The following is a 10,749-nucleotide window of genomic DNA, read 5'->3' as shown; positions in this document are numbered from 1 at the left end:
CTTCCTGTATAAATTTTAATAATTTTGGTAATGTATTGTTACTCTTGGTAAAGCCACTTTCACACAGTGCGATAACGACATGATTTACTAACGCTCTATTGAAGACACCTCTCTGTCGCGGCATCTTCAAATATTAAACGATATATTTAAATAATATTCTTAGAATTAGTATTTCTACCCTTGTTTGTCGAAGGCGCGTATACTACTATAGGTAATACAAATATATTGTATTTTAACCAACGATAGCAATGAAAAGTGAATGGTGGGGTGAAACTAGCTAAATGCCTAACATTTTTGCGTAATTGAGAAATAATTTTGGTAAACGTATTGAAGCGTAATTATCCCCCCATCATATGGTTCAGAATAGTCTTTTATCAGATGTCTCCTCCTTATAAGGTTTATACCAGCCCCTAAGCCTGTGCCCAAAATAAAATGCTAAGGGCAACGTTCGAAAGAACAAAGTGTATTGTTAATCCAATTAGGATTATACTGGAGATAGGGAAAAATTCAAATAGGATGTGCTAAGGAATTACAAAATGCGAAAGGGAGTTGATTTTATGTTGTTTTCGTTGGCTTTCTTTTGTTTGTGTTGTTTACTTAAAATGGATTAATTTTTCGTAAAGACGGCTTACTGTCAGAGGTACCACTGTACTTTCTGCCCCTTTCGCTTGAAATTGGCAGGCACTTTTTCGCTTACTCGAGCTTAATCCCGTTTACTTCATTAATTTACACCACAATAAATCTTTCGTGTTAGTGCGAGGGGTTGCTTACACCCGAGACAAGATAAATCACCAACCAAACTCCGTCGGTTGCGTTAGTTCAGACGCACCCTGGTCTCGTCATGACGCCGGGATTTGCTACCTCTCTTTGGGAGTAAGAAGGTTAGATAACGGCGCTGTTGTGATTAACAACGCAAAGTAAAGATAACTTAGAACAAACGCAAAACTCTACGAAGTGTGTCGTCTTCGAGCGAGAAAATTTATTGTACTCGTCAGGTAGTATGTTACACAGGCAGTTCTTTGGTGGCGGTAAAGGTGGATTCGGTACTTAACCATCTTGTTCCTTGCGAAAACATAAATATAAAGACTGTTTATTTTGGATGGGGAAGATCGTGCAAACTAAACGTGGGATCTTATGACAAGTTCAGCGCTATACGCTGTAATCTTGAGAAAATTGCATGACAACTTACGTGGGTGGGAATAAGGGTGTCTCACCTTCTTTACTCAAATGTATTAAATGGCAAAGCCCATCTCATCTTTCAACATTTTTTGTAAAATTCTCTTTATTTCAAATTAGATTTGGGTTAAATATTTGCTGGTGTATTTTCAAATTTATTATTTTTATGATTAAGCAAAAACTTGCTACTGATTGTAACTAAATTATTCATGCGTTAATCGTATTTTTGATTATATCTAATATCTTAAGATAATCGGCCGTTTGTTCAAATTGAACCTCCTAAAACTTCTGGTAATGGAAAATTTCCCTTTGAACTTCCTGTTGTTGAGGTTGCTGCAAGTTAACTAAATATTGACATTTGTAATTGAATGAGTAATTCCTACAGAAAGAAGGAGCGGTAAAATGTAAGAGACACTTGGTCTACCCAGAAATTATTGTAGTTGTAGGATTCAAGGTTAGAAATGAAGAGGCATTAGAAAAATAAGAGAACAGAGGACTCTATGGAAGTCAATAAAAAGTAGGCAGGATAGGTTGGTAGGACATTCAGAGACATATTAGGAACAGAAACAGGAATTAAGAGGAGTAGAGGCAGACCTAGATTAGATTACTTTTGGTAAATAGGGAAATGCGAAGGTTAGCTCTGGATAGGAAAGAGTGGAGGTACGTGTCCAACCAGACTGACGACCTTATGATGATGAGTATTCACATAATGGTTGGCAAAGAACGTGTGTACAACTCCAAAGTTCAAACTGTTTCTTGCACTTACTGAATAATTTATCATTGAAAAGGACTTCATCAAAATTTGGAGGGCTTTCTAAAATCTAACTCTTGACCATGGGTAGGTTCTTCCTTTCCCCTCTTTTATTTTGCCTAGCGTTGAATTCAACGACTTTTGTAATAATAATAATCAACATTAAGGGAAAATGGTCTGATTGATTAGAAAAAAGACAAACTGTCTGGAATCAGATTGATCATGACACAATGAAGATTAGAACTCAATATTCACTAATTGTTTTGAATCAGAGAATATAATTTCTCTGGAATATTGAATTCAGATGTATCATCGTACATTCTCAAATAAAATACAACTGATTGTTTTTAAGTATATATATATTCTACATTTTTACCCTTGATTTGACAACAAACTAATCTTAAACTCATCGTCAGTTCATTGTACGATGGAATCAGCAATTAATTGGTTGCTGCCTTATGTTAATTAACATTTGTTGTTAACATTGTGTTTGAGGAATACAAACTCCCGTAATATTCCTCGCATAACCATCGATGCAGTAACAACCACTATTGCATCTGATGTTTATAATTCGACAAGGTTCACCAAGGGTTTCACATGTGGTTTGACATGCACTTCCGCACTGATATTCTTCAAAAGGTTTGTCACAAACAACTGAAATATATATGTGATTTAGTCATACAAATGGTAGCAAATACTACGTTATGGTATTAATTTATGATAAAGAAAATTACAAAACAAGAATGTTTCAACAAGCAGTATTTGTACTAGATGTTACAGCTAATGAAAATCAACTTGACCTACAAGCAAGATCATTAACTTACTTAATGAGCACGTTTAACGTGCTTAATAAGCAAGTTTTGACTAACTTACTTAGCAGATAAGTTATTGACTTAAGACAATAATATGCTTGTTAAGCTTGTTAAAAATGATGCATGCTGATATGGTTGGGAAGTCCAAAATTGACATAGTCCGCAATAAAACTGTCTCATTTACTTTCTTCCTTTAACTTACTAACTAGACTAGAGCGGTTGCTGACAGAACGCCGACTTTTACACACGACAGACGTTGTAGGCAATATCGTAAACGTAGAAAAGAGATGTCAGGTAGGAATTGCAGCGGACACCAATAAATAAAAAGCATTAATATTACATCAGTTAATGTGTAACAGAAAGGGATGCAGGCAAGCAGAATTTGAGCATGTTACCAGCATCGGACGTTAATGAAAGTTCATAGGAAGACTTGTTTAAACATCTAATTCCAACCAAGCAGTTATAAAATCCACTCTAGCAACCTTTAACTGCTCCACCGCTTATTATTATTACGTTATCTCTTTTCACTTTGTACTACTCATGAAGCATTTCCTAATTTAACAAGGGCGTGTTAAGAATGCAGTAAATGATTAGAGACCTAAGGGGAAATAAGAATGAAATTACGTCTTTTCTCGCAGATACTTTATTGCGGAGTTTGCCAGTTTTGATCGTCCAAACTATAGGTATCTACTTCAGCTGTTCACCAGTACTTTTAATAATAGTTTTATTCTGTTCTGGAAACCTCCAAACGTTTTGATGTTTTTCTTTTAGTTAGTCCGACACATGCATCTCTTACAGCTTTACTGGTTCCTTTATTTGTTTTTTAAGCGACATGTAAAGTACTGATATGCAAAAAATTAATTAGGTTGTCTTAAGCATGTCGATTCATTAAAAAAAAAAAATCAAATGGAATTGAGTCGATCCTCGATTAGTCGAGTCATAAAGTGATTTTCAGTAAGGAAGCTCATTTGTAAAAACTAACTGAACTCTGAAGCAACGACCAAAATATCGAATTTGAGAGAAAATGGTGTTGCAACTCCAATTTGTAGTGGAATTGTTTAAAGAAAAAACCAAGTGGCAAAACTACTAACAGTTTAATTCTTGTTAAAAGGTGTACAAAAAGAACTTACATGGGTCGAGTTGAGTGTTGAGTATTAGTTACATACTAGTCAAAAAACTAACTAACTATCATTCTTTCGAAAATGTCTTTTATAATAAAGTTTGGTTCTGCTTCATAAAAATATTGGTAATGCATCGATTAAAATAAATGGTTTAGGAGAACTGTTTCATATAACAGTATGGTTTCGCTATGCAAAACGTTATTGGTCATACATTGATTAATATCAATCTTGCATAGACAATTAATGAGATAAATGATATTACAAACGCAATACAGGCTAAAAGTTAATACACATACAGAGCGTTGAAAATACATATAAGCAGGGTGGAACCTAACAATGGACAGTTTATTTACGGTATATGGTTTTCTAACACAATTAATATAACTTAATGGTATCTGCCGTTATCACTTGGTGAAACATGATTCAAGAATTTTGGAATTTCACTTAAAACTTAAGCGAAATTTTCAAATTGTTTGATTTAATTTTGACAATTAATATGCTATTTATTTTATGGTGGGGGGTTTTTCTATTAAACGATCTTCACATTATCAAGTGTATTAAAATTTCGATTGTTTTCTTCGATTACTGTTTTGGTTCAATTCCGTACGATTTGTATCAAAATACCCATTGTATTATAAACCATATCCTATTTTTACAAATATATTAAAAATAAATGAAAATTAGATACTTACGTGGTAATACTTTCTTCAGAGCTAAAGCATTATGCACTGCAACGAAAATTAGTACGGTTAAAAATGTACTTTGAGACATAATTGTTAATACTTTACTGTTTTATGCTGATAATATGAAGTTTGTATGGCTTGTACTCTTGTACAAGATTAAAATTCCTATTTATACAACATTTATATGTATATGCACTCTTGTTTTTTAACGATATGATAAATATGCACTGTGTACAAAATGTAAACAACTGTGTAATTCTCTCCGATGAGTAAATAATATAGACACCAAGGTTGCGGTTTTATAAAAAGGTAATTTTGTTTATGGTCGTTATTGCCTTGGTATGGGGATTACCTCTGTCCAGTTTACAATCATATATATGCATGATTTTTAAGAGTCGCTCAAACGAATTTTTGACCATCCTTTCTTTAATTCTCAGAAAAACAAATACATTTGTTCAATCTAGTGCAATACTCTTATATTAGTTTTTGATGAGCAATTTACTTTAAATAAATTGCTAATAATTATACCAAAATTATTTATTCATAAAATAGTAAGAAAAACAAGGTGAATAATGAATAATAAATTGATATAATATTTAGTTAAAGTTATAGCAGAATAAATATTACTAGGTTAAACGTACAAGCAGTAATGGTAGTAAACAAGCAGTTAAACAAATGATTAAACAACATCCAAGTACAGGTAGTGTACCGCCATCTGGTTGACATTTACAGCTACAAAAGCACGTATTATACATATTACCTATATGGTATTAACTCGAATAACTAAGAGAACAACTTAATAGAATTCTTATTAAATGGTTAAGTACTTTTACTTGTTAGTATTTTGAATTGTTTTGGCTTCTTCACTCGCTACTAGTGTATCCCTAGACAAAAATTTTCAGTCTTTCTCCAGTCTCTCAGAGTCTTTCAGCGTCTCTGAGAGCGTCTCTCACAGTGTCTCAGTTATTGCCTAGGTGTTTTTATGGATCTATCACAGTCTTTGTATGAGAGACTCGAACGATAAAATTGTTAATTAAGAGATTCGAGTCTCTCACAGAGAGACTAAATAAAAATTGAGAGACTGGATTCTCTCGTAGAAACACTGGAATCTCTGAAATATGTTGAACTTGGAAAATTACACCACTTATTGAGCGACTCGAGTCTCTCGTTCAGAGACGCTAAACAGTTTTTTTGACAGTCTCTCGACAGTCTCTCTCAGCGACACCAGAAAGACTCGATGAGAAACGGAGTCTTGCTTTCAGAGACTTTGAGAGACTGAACATTTTTATCTCGGGATAATGCAACTTAATTACTACTAAAATTTATTAAAACAGTAATTTGGTGTATTTACTTTAGATCCGATTCCATGGGTTTAGCTTGACTTGAAACTGAAAATAATATTTTTTAAAACGAATTTTTTCCTATCACAATTTATAAAGTTTGTGGGAAGAGATTTTTGAAAAACTTATAAATGCGTGTATGAAGAAAAAATCCGGCCGACGTCTATATCAGTATTATTGGATGAATCGCAGGATTTAATTAGTTTTCAAAAAAAAAAATGGAGGCGGTTAAAAATTTATGTAAAAAAGGTAAATTGTTTTCCATATCGTATCCTAAAATATGTGACTGACGTTCCTTAACATCAGTCCGTCTTCACTTGCTTAAAGTTAACCAGTGAAAATTGAGAAGACCCGAAAATAAAAATAATAACTCTGTTTTTTTACTCTTTGTAATACCTTTTCATTTCTAACCTTCTCTGTCCCCGGTATCCTCATCATTTGCCCGGAACACCACATTTCCAACTTTCCAACCTTTTCTTTTTCGTCGCGTCCACCATGCAATCGCCGGACTCATACAGAGCTGTGCTCTAGACATAACCTATAACAATTCTTTTAGAGTTTCTAAGTTAACTGTTCACGAGCATAGAAGTGACTTCTTTTTTTTGAAGGTGACTGGACTGCGCTATCTTTTGTTTTATATCTCTACTGCTCCTTCCATCCTGAATTATCTGACTTCCAAGATATCAGCGACTTCTTCTAATTTTCCGTCCCCTCCCTTTATATTCACTTTTTGCCGTTTTAGCTCGTTGAGCGTATTTTACGTTGACTGAATTTTGGATTTTAAAAAAATCTACGAAGCGTACATCCGTTAATGGCTTATAACGATCGTGGTAATAAGAGTAATCAATTGTGAAGGAAAGAGGTCGGATAAATCAGTCGTGTATTTCGTATAAAATGAGTCTATCTTCTTATGAGATTCAAAAAAACTCGCATCAATCAACCACGTTCGTCCAATAGCATTGGGTCGGACCATTCTTCATAATAATTGAAAAATCGATTAGTTCGATTTCGTTCATTATTATGGTGTCAGGTATAAGTATGTAGGTAAATATGTATGTATGTGCACCAAAAATTGTAATTAGAATGCAGAGGTTATTTAATTTTTGTTTCAAGTCATACATATGTATTTATTTACGTTAGCTACAATAGTGGTAAAACATCTAAGAAGTAGGTAACTTCATGATCTTCTTTCAGGAAATTGGTAATTTTTTAGTCGGGAATAATATTTAAACTTTTCAAACCGTAATTTTGGAGTGGTACGTTTAATGCCATTCCTTAGTTTATTGTTAAAATGTACCAATTATTACAATAAGTAGGTAACGTATTTCCACATACGTATAATTTCGTTTGTGAAATATTTTTGTATTTTATGCAGTGAAAATGTAATTTCACTCTTACTTTTTGTAATTTATATGAAAGTGCTTGAGGGAATTTCGATAAATTTCAACCGTCCTACTTCGAAGAAGTTTGCTTATCGGGCACCCTTCTCCTAATTCTTGAATATGTAAATTTTCAACCTTTCCCTTTAATACTGTCAAACAAACTTCAATGTCATTAACAAGAGATCGATTTAATAAATTACACTCTCCAAATTTATAACGATTTAAAATTAATGGAAAATATCTAATGTTTAATTTTACTTAGTTCAAAGGTGTGTGGACATTGAAAATCATCTTTAAGGTTATAAGTACCTATTTACTTTATTTACGCGTACAATTATTCTCAAAATTGAAGATGAGCAGTACTTTGTAATACTCAGAGAAAATGAAAAACGAAAATTTACCTAAATATTAAAGCGATATTTACAATTTATCCCACTAGCCTGTTGCTTTGTAAGCGAAATAAAAAAAATTAAATTTGGACCCCAATTTGTAAAAATAAAATCCCAGCAGAAATAAATTTACTAGGTATTTTAGTTGATGTTACAAATTTAATTGTAATATTTAAGAAACTTGAAATAATTTTTAAAGAAACATGTCAAAATTAAGGTTAGGTTAGGTTAGGTTATTACAAGTTACCTAATAAATTCTACTATTTCTACGGCAAATTCAGTCATTTACAATCAAAAATTGTAATTTTTGCGTTGTCATAGAAATTTAGTTTTCTCCGTGTAAACACAAAACGTCGACGTACTAAGAGAAGAAAGTACTACATTCCTGAAATGTTACTCGAGGAAGGTGAGGGTGGGGCAGCATGCACCTTCTAGAGGGCAGTCTACTATTTTTTACCATACCCCTATCGATGGTATTATGATTCTTCCAGATTTCAGGACCTTCGGCTCGAAGGATGTTAAAATACTTTTCTAATATATTTTGCAATTTCTCGTCTCTAAAATCAGGAAATATAGTACTTTAGTGGCAGAGGTCCTGCAAAAACTCGTATGCGGTCCTCGGGAAGAAACGGCGACAACCCCTCCAAGTTTGCCTCTCTCTTGCTTTCGATTCGGGTGGCAATTTACACTCAATGCTGTGCTTTCTTCCCTTTATGGATAATATACTTGATTCTGGACCTGGCGGCCCAGTATGAGCATAACAGGTAGTGTTGGATTCCCGGGGAAGAAGTTCTCGGACCTACCGACTAAAAACCCTTAACCTCACTATTGGTTTGGTGCTTTAGAATTTAAGGAGTTTCAGGAGAGTTTGGGCGTTGCCCGGTAGTCGTCTACGGGTGAGCTGGCGTTCTAGAGTTTAACCTCTGCGTATTATTCTCCTTTAATCTATTAATCTTTTATTTACATAATTATAACGTAGCTTGTAATCGTTTTCTCATTTTTTTATTGCGAGAATTGTTTGTCTTTTGATTAGAATTATTTTTGAGATAGTTAAGTTTTTCAAAGAAAATGTTCCAAACTTGACCAAAAAAATATAAATGCATTTGCAATATTCATAATAGAAAAACTGGTTTGATGGAGTAGAGGTAGACTTAGATTACTGTTCGCAAATAGTTAAGGATATGGGTTGCTATTGCATATTAAATGCAAAGAGTGAAGGTGCGTGTCCAACCAGTTTTAGGACTGACGACCTTATAATGATGATGACTTGCATAATTGAAGATTATATGGTTACAATCAGCCGAAATTGGGGATCTCCCCTTCCCCGATACTTCTCGACGCTCTGCTTACCTCCGATAGGCTTTCTAAGTCCCCAGAAGTGAATGGCTCGTTTATATGTGAATATGTCTTGTATATACTCGTATAAAGTATACGTACATATGAGATAAAAGGCAACATTCCAATGTTTTACTGAATCCCTACCTCCATTGGAAATCCTAGATCCATTACTGGAGTCCTTCCACGGGTCTTGTCGCTGATGTTGAGGTTGAGGATATTAAAGTTGAATTCGTAGTGTCTGTTGTTTTAATAGTCGGAATGGATTTCTGAATCTGGTTTGTTCTGTCTCATTAGTCATGATACCTAGCCGGATGTGGGCCACTGCAATTTTTAGAAACCTAGGTAGAATGATCTATCCTTATTGATGGAAAAACTGCATTCCTTATTTGTATTTACACTGCCGTGTTAATAGGTACCAGTTGATACTTGAATTATGTCAATTATAACGTAAACTGTAGAACGAGCGAGCAAAACTTGTGGTGGCTTCCATTAGTAAATGAAGAAAGAAGAATATCGATCATAGTATTTAACATTCGAGTTTTTAATAATGAATAGCTAACTGAAACAAGGCTGTCATTCTCTTTCTTACAGAGCCCCTATATCGGCTCTAAATTTTATGTCAACCGTACAAGTTATTCCTTCTGGAATTGATGATTAATCCTCTAGAGAAAAAATGCAATCTATCCAAGTATAACACTTCTAATCTATAAATCTTATGAGGTCTGGTGCTACTACAGTAAATTAGCAAAATTTACCCAGACTTAGTTAAACCAATGTAGGATCAACAAAGAGGCATATGATATAATGAACGTTACTGACAAACAGTTCATCGAAAGGAACGTTGGCGCGCCAATCAGAGATAGAATTCAGTGAACCTTCAGTCGCGTGAAATACATGGAAAGTAGTAGACATCGTGTATCAATACTCTGAGCACATATCTGACAACTTGGAAATTCCAACAGAAACCTTTCTTCCATTTCGCTGCTTCGTCGGTCATCTAATTCAGCTAGTTTCACTCAACTGATAACGCAACTCCAATGGAATATCAATATCGACATATATCCCCCTCCGTCAATTGAACGACCTCTCCAGCACAAAAGTTTAGTTAACTGAGAAAATCAACATTGTGAAAACACGAGAGAGATACAGCTAAAGAGGCGGAATCTCGGACAGTTTATAATCGTTTAAGGGTCGTTTTCACACAGACCGGGACTTTCGAGAGACATTAAGCTCCACTCTTAGTTAAATGTCACTATTATGCCCAGCAAACGAACGGGACACCTTTTTGAAACAGCTCAAACAGATAAGGAGTTGTTCTAGAAATGGGGTGAAATGCACTTCAATTTATTGGGTCGATAGTTACAACAATACGAATTGAGATAACATACAAAGTAATTAGTTTAATCTGTTAACTTGTTTTCACAAATTATAGGAAAATTTTTCTTTACATTGAAAATTTTACATGTATCAATTTGAAGTACAAATTAGAATTTTTTAGAAATTTTATGTACCTACACAAAAACAATTAGTACTCAAAATGTTGTACCTATACAGGGTGTAACAGAAATAAATGTCGAGCTTTGGAGGTTGTAAACTAGATGCAATAAACAATCGCATAGTCACTTCTACAGCGTGATTAAGGGCAAAATGTTTTTTTCATAAAGTCATAGTAATTTTCCATTCGAAGCTGGTCCTGTACGTGAATTTGTAACACAGGGGTCTAGTCTTCTAATCGTAAGATAAACATAAACAATTTA

General features: G+C 34.0%; 1 long non-coding RNA gene across 1 annotated transcript; it reads right to left on the bottom strand.

The window, feature by feature from the left end:
* Positions 1-2,268: 2,268 nt before the first annotated feature.
* Positions 2,269-4,996, bottom strand: LOC108745189. Its single transcript, XR_001939069.1, has 2 exons — positions 4,553-4,996; positions 2,269-2,581 (listed from the first exon to the last, which is right to left on the bottom strand). It is a non-coding gene; the product is annotated as an uncharacterized LOC108745189 (long non-coding RNA).
* Between the last annotated feature and the right edge of the window lie 5,753 nt (positions 4,997-10,749).

The sequence above is a fragment of the Agrilus planipennis genome, unplaced genomic scaffold, assembly GCF_000699045.2.
Source record: "Agrilus planipennis isolate EAB-ADULT unplaced genomic scaffold, Apla_2.0 scaffold2, whole genome shotgun sequence".
Lineage (NCBI taxonomy): Eukaryota > Metazoa > Arthropoda > Insecta > Coleoptera > Buprestidae > Agrilus > Agrilus planipennis.
Note: the sequence above shows the minus strand (reverse complement) of the source record. Positions and strands in the feature narration are given on the sequence as shown.